Raw genomic sequence first — 6,371 nt, forward strand, 5'->3', positions numbered from 1 at the left:
GACTTCATATCAGAGAAGGCGAGAACGACAACGGTATGTATTTATTCTATTAATAATCATTGTAATATGCAAGTTATCATAATGTTATCATTAATTATTAATGCATACTTTAAACATTATTTTGTAGGAGGCATATGAGCAACAGATGGTAGAGCGATATGGCGATGACGCTACTCAGCATCCATCATTTGATCCTGCAGCATGGGTGACTGCAGCAGGTGAACCCAAAAAGGGTCGTGTGTTCGGGTTTGGGAGTAATATGAACACTTCACCTGTTATTGCTTCTTCCAGTTACGGCTCACAGACTTCTTCCGCCACCATAAGCTCCAAGCAGCAGCCTATTCTTTCCAGTGATGATGTACGCCAGATCGTTAAGGACACAATGCGTGACTGCTTCCATAAAACCGTCGCCGATGTTCTCCGAGCTGAGTTCAACAGTTTTTTGCTCAACAGAGGAACTTTGATTGCAGGTCCTCTCAGGTACGAAAGTTTCATGCAATATATTGCATGTCGTTAGATTTCATGTAACTTTGATTGCCTTAACATATTCAGTTTTTGTTGACTGCCTTAGAACACATATGAGCATGCTATAATCACATATTCAGTTTTTTGACTGCCTTAGAACACATATGAGCATGATCAAATCACATATATAACTTTTTGCCTGCCTTAGAGCACATATGAGCATAGTAGAATCACATATAGAGTTTTTTGCCTGCCTTAGAACACATATGAGCATGCTATAATCACATATTCAGTTTTTTGACTGCCTTAGAACACGTATGAGCATGATCGAATCACATATATAACTTTTTGCCTGCCTTAGAGCACATATGAGCATAGTAGAATCACATATAGAGTTTTTTGCCTGCCTTAGAGCACATATGAGCATGCTATAATCACATATAAAGTTTTTTGCCTGCCTTAGAGCACATATGAGCATGATAGAATCACATATAAAGTTTTTTTGACTGCCTTAGAACATATATGAGCATGCTATAATCACACATTCAGTTTTTTGACTGTCTTAAAACACATATGAGCATGCTAGAATCACATATATAGTTTTTTTACTGCCTTAGAACACATATCATTCATGATAGAATCACATATAAAGTTTTTTGCTTTGCCTGCCTTAGAGCACATATGAGCATGATAGAATCACATATAAAGTTTTTCTGACTGCCTTAGAACACATATGAGCATGCTATAAGCACATATTCAGTTTTTTTACTGCCTTAGAACACATATGAGCATGATTGAATCACATATATAGCTTTTTGCCTGCCTTAGAGCACATATGAGCATAGTAGAATCACATATAGAGTTTTTCTAGCTGCCTTAGAACACATATGAGCATGATATAATCACATATAGAGTTTTTTTACTGCCTTAGAACACATATCATTAATGATAGAATCACATATAGAGTTTTTGCCTGCCTTAGAGCACATATGAGCATGATAGAATCACATATAAAGTTTTTTTACTGCCTTAAAACACATATGAGCACATGATAGAATCACATATAGTGTATAATTTATTTCAATATATTTTGTTTATCAATACTGACTGTTCTTTTCTTTTGTAGGTTGCTAGCGATAATCAGCGTAGCGGAGCTGAAGAGACAGATCAAGGCAATGAACAAGAAGACGCACAAAATCTTGGCGATGATTAGATTAATGTGTTGAAGAAGTTCTATTTTTTTTTGTTTCGAAATTGTAATTGTTGAATTGTAAATAATTAAACTTGTTAATTTTAAAGTGGAACGATTAATTGTTGTAGATTCCTTTTATATAAAATTTTATATGTACTTTGTTTTTTATTTACAGGAAATATAAATTGTATAAGAAATATAAATTGTAGCGTTCTCGATATTTAATTTTCAAATAAATTTTTTTTATTTTTTTCAAGTTTGCGACGGATATATCCGTCGCTATACATATAATTTAGCGACGGCTTAGCGACGGATGTAAATCCGTCGCCAAGCCGAGGTCGCCGTTTAGTACCGGCGGATTTGCGACGGAATCCGTCGTTCGTTATTCTGTCGCAATTAGCGACGGAACTGGCGACGGAATTTTTCCACCGCCAGTTGGCGTCGAAAAATTCGCGACGTCAGCTGTATGTTGCCTCTTCGTCGCTAATCCGTCACTAAGCCGGTTAGCGACGGATTAGCGACAGAATGAGGTCGTCGCTAATCCACTGCTTTGTTGTGGTGTTATCACTTAATATTTAAGTGTGTTTTTTGAAAAAAAATCATTATATGTGTGTGGAAAACCATATTACAAAGATACGCTTATGACCTGGTACATTACTAAGTTCAACACACATGTGAACACCATAAATGTAGTAGACGACATTGTTGATCCTTTATGTGAATAGCTGACAAGTTGCTGGTTTTTTGTATAATTTGTTGGCTGTGAATATTGTGGATGTAATTGCTAATCTGAAGCACACGACAGTGAGACAGGACTGTTCTTATCTTTTTATACACCTGCGCCTGTGCCTTTTGTCTTCTGCTTCGGCAACGACTCAGAGCGATCCATACGTTAAATTCGGCAACAAGTAGGGCCCAGGTCAAGACTCATGGTTCGACGAAAAAAAACTTGATTCGCTCTTCTTTTTCCTACGAAGGACAGGGCTCATTATCTTTCTCACCACCACCTTGATATCTAGGTCGCGAGTCTTTGGCCTCAAGAGGCTAGATTGGATGCTCGTGTCCCCTGGAATCTTGGATATAAACAGTTATATATCTCCTAAAACCATATCTGATCATGGCGCATTACTTCTTTCTTGGGGGTCTGGTTTCAAGAAAAAACTCTTTCTTTAGGCTATGTTTGATCGTTTGTCCATGATTCGACGAAATGAACAAAAATAAAACAGTACATAACATTGGTTTTGCTTCAAATGTCCGTTGTTTGATGACGATGTGTGAACAACTTGAACAATGATGGATAATAGGTCGAATTACTTCATTTTGGATCGTATGACTCCATCCATCCACCATTTTACATGTTTTTTTGCCCGAATATGGATCCAATTATCAAATTATATCTAAAATCATGGGTGGTGTTAAAAGAGGAGTTTTGAGAAAAATGTGATCATCTCTCTCTCTCTCTCTCTCTCTCTCTCTCTCTCTCTCTCTCTCTCTCTCGCTCTCTCTCTCTCTCTCTCTTCCAATATTTCCTATTCCTTCTTCTCTCCCACCATGAGTGTGGACCTCCATTGTTGGCCGTGTGGACTCCATTGTCAAAGTGGTGTGCTGCTCCGACGAAGAAGAAATAGTGCAGTTGTGTCGTCGTAAGACTTCAAAGAGGTAGGGGGTACTGTATTGTAGGTAGGTGTGCATTAAACGTGAAACAAGTATGTTGCATTCATTTGAAAAAAAAAAACATACATGTTCAGCCATGCATCGTGACCATGGTAGAAAAAGGCTCGTTGAAATGCCCGGGTGTGGGTGTAGTTGACTCTCCCAGCCCACAGGGCATTTGATCGAGCACACGTTGGTCCTTATGCTGAGTCGGATAAGCGATTATGTGAATCTGCATATATATAAAAAAAAAAAAAACAAGACTCTGTGTGAAAGAACCAACGTGGATGGAGTCTGTGCAAATGGAACAACATGAGATGAATGGAGTGTGTAATGACTCCATTATGGCAAGAAAAATTTCGTATGAAAGATAGCATACTGGATATGTTCCACCATGTATGTGCTTACGTCTTAATGGCGATAGAAGGTTAGAGACAAGTAAATCCATGTGTATACATATATATCTATAACTTCATGCATGTATCTTAATAGTTATCAAATGCTCTCTCACGTTCCACTAAGGTTGTATAATGTTTAACGTAGAGACTTGTTTTGTTTTGTTTTAATCAGAAAATAAATTATATATATAAAAAAAAAGAAAATAATGATAAGTCTGATCCGAGCCAAGCAACCATGTTATGTGGCTATCGCTATATTCAGGGGGGGACATGGAACGTCCAGAAATTTCTGTGTATGTGCCAGCCAGCATACTGAGTTATGCTGGAATGACATTAACCATCATACATTCCACAGTGCAGGGTTTGCTCTACGAACCTTTAAAAAAAATAATGATGATGAAAACCGATGAGGCTCTGCTGAGCCAGGTTGTTGTTGAGTAACCATCCAAAAGTTCTATGTGGACCTTGTTGTTGACTGGTCTTAACCCAACCCAGTGGGGTCAGGGCGTTGGATATCAAACGCAGGATAATGACCTATTTTCGCTGGACAGCATATGTTGTTTCCAGTGGTGTTGTAGACTACGCAGCCCAGTGGCACTATGCCTATGATAGGCTGGAGTTGTGGTGCGTAGCACGCGTGCAAGGGCATGGGCAGGGTTCGGTTGGACCCCAGCTGGATTTTTAGTTAAGATAAACTCATAATGGATCGATCACACCCGAACAACATGCCACGGGTATTGGGGATGTGGCTACAGTGGTGCAAGCCATTGTATGGGTCAGAGGGAGGACCCATAGGGTCTGCCCTAGTCCGATGAATCGATTGTGGCACTGCACCACTGGCTTGGTGCAACAAGGGTGGGAAAAACCCTCTTCAAATGCTTGTTGGGCTTGTGCACATAGGTGGTAGGTGGGCTCCTCAACTACCACTAGCGACAATTACCGCGTCTCGTGCACAACATCACTTGGAGATGGCAGCCACATTGCCATGACACGGGAGGGCTTATGGCAGCTCGACGTGGTGGGAGAAGCCCATGTGACTTCGATAAGAGTGCACATAAAGAAAAAAAATGTGTGTATATAAAGTAAGCAAAAAATGCCATGTGGATGGCATAATTCGTGGGTACGAACACATACGCTATAGCTCTAAAAAATGAACGTTCAATATGGGCTCTGAGTCGAGCCGAGATCTGAGAAATTATACTTCTTGGCGGTGCTAATGGCACCTAGGCTATAAAATGCATATAATGTATGAGAACCCCATAGTGGGTTTGGTATTTTGGAAATCCTCTGTGGTGCGATGGTTCGCACAAGAAAATAAATGAAAAATAAGAAAGGTATGCATACGCAAAAAATCTAAGAGATCCTGGGTATACCTGGAAGATGGTATATGTTACCAGTTTTCTCCGGACTCTGGGTACACCTGAAAGATGGTGTATGTTACCAGACCCCTCGTGGTGAGATGACTCGCACATGATTATAAAGGAAATGTTAAATGCAAATATAAATATAAAAAAAAAACTTTTGTGATTCTAGGTATACCTGAAAGACGGTATATGTTACTGGATTCTCTGGGCTTTGGGTACACCTAAAAGACGGTGTATGTTACTGGACCCATGGTCTACCTTAGAGAGTGTAGGTGGTACAAGCTTCATGGACGTTCTTGTTTTCTTGAGAGTTAGGCGTCTCACCGGGTCCCCAGTCCACGGAGTCAGGGGGCAGAACTACCAATGTGTCATAGGTGGTAGATTAAAGTCTTCTACAGAAATGTCATAGGGTGCATCCTAATTCTTGTTCTAGCCACTAGGGAGTTTTCTCTCAGTCACGAGGCGTCCCCTTTGGATATCTGTACAGCTAGCCATACGGGTTATTAAATAATAGACCCCCATATAGTCTCGATCCGCTACGAGGTTTATGCTTGCGCGTACCCACCAGGTAAGAATAAGATAAACATTAAAGCAATTAATTTGGCTAGAAACTTAATTCTGATGCATTGTAATATTATTGCTATGAATTGGTAATACTTGTAGAACAAAAGAACTCATGTTAATATGACAGATTCACTTATAACCTAGTTAGCTCTTGCATTGTATCATGAATTAGAAAGCGTGTTCATTTTTCTTATAAGAGTGTAAATTACATGCTAGTTATAATTATAAATATTGCACATATTTGTACACGGGACACTGAGCACCATATATAAATATAGTGCTTTTTACGCAGACAGGGGAGTCTGACCCTTCTGCTTTAAATATTTTTAGGTAACAAGTAAATTGGAGCATCGGGGCGTCGTTCTGGATTGGGTCAAGAGATCTCCATTATTTTGTGTTTTGGTTATGTTGGACTCTGATTAGTGTAGCTACTTTTAAATTGATGTAATGGAATTATTCAGTATTTTTCCCATATCTCATATGTAATGTGTCCAACCCTTTGTCTTTCTCATTTCCGTTGTTTCAAAAAAAAAATTTATCCAAATTTTTACCATAAGAAAGTTGGGGCATTATAGTTTTTGGTATGAGAGCTTTACTCAATAATTGGAGATCTTGGCTATTCCAGCGACCACGATGACTCGGTAAGTATGGTATAATATGATCTAGTTACTTAGAAGTAAAGTAGTAGTTTATACTGCGATTTTTATGGAATTATAAATCGAGGTTGGTAATTAT

Source organism: Nuphar pumila, chromosome 16 (assembly GCF_984573655.1).
Source record: "Nuphar pumila chromosome 16, dmNupPumi1.hap1.1, whole genome shotgun sequence".
Taxonomy (NCBI): Eukaryota; Viridiplantae; Streptophyta; class Magnoliopsida; order Nymphaeales; family Nymphaeaceae; genus Nuphar; species Nuphar pumila.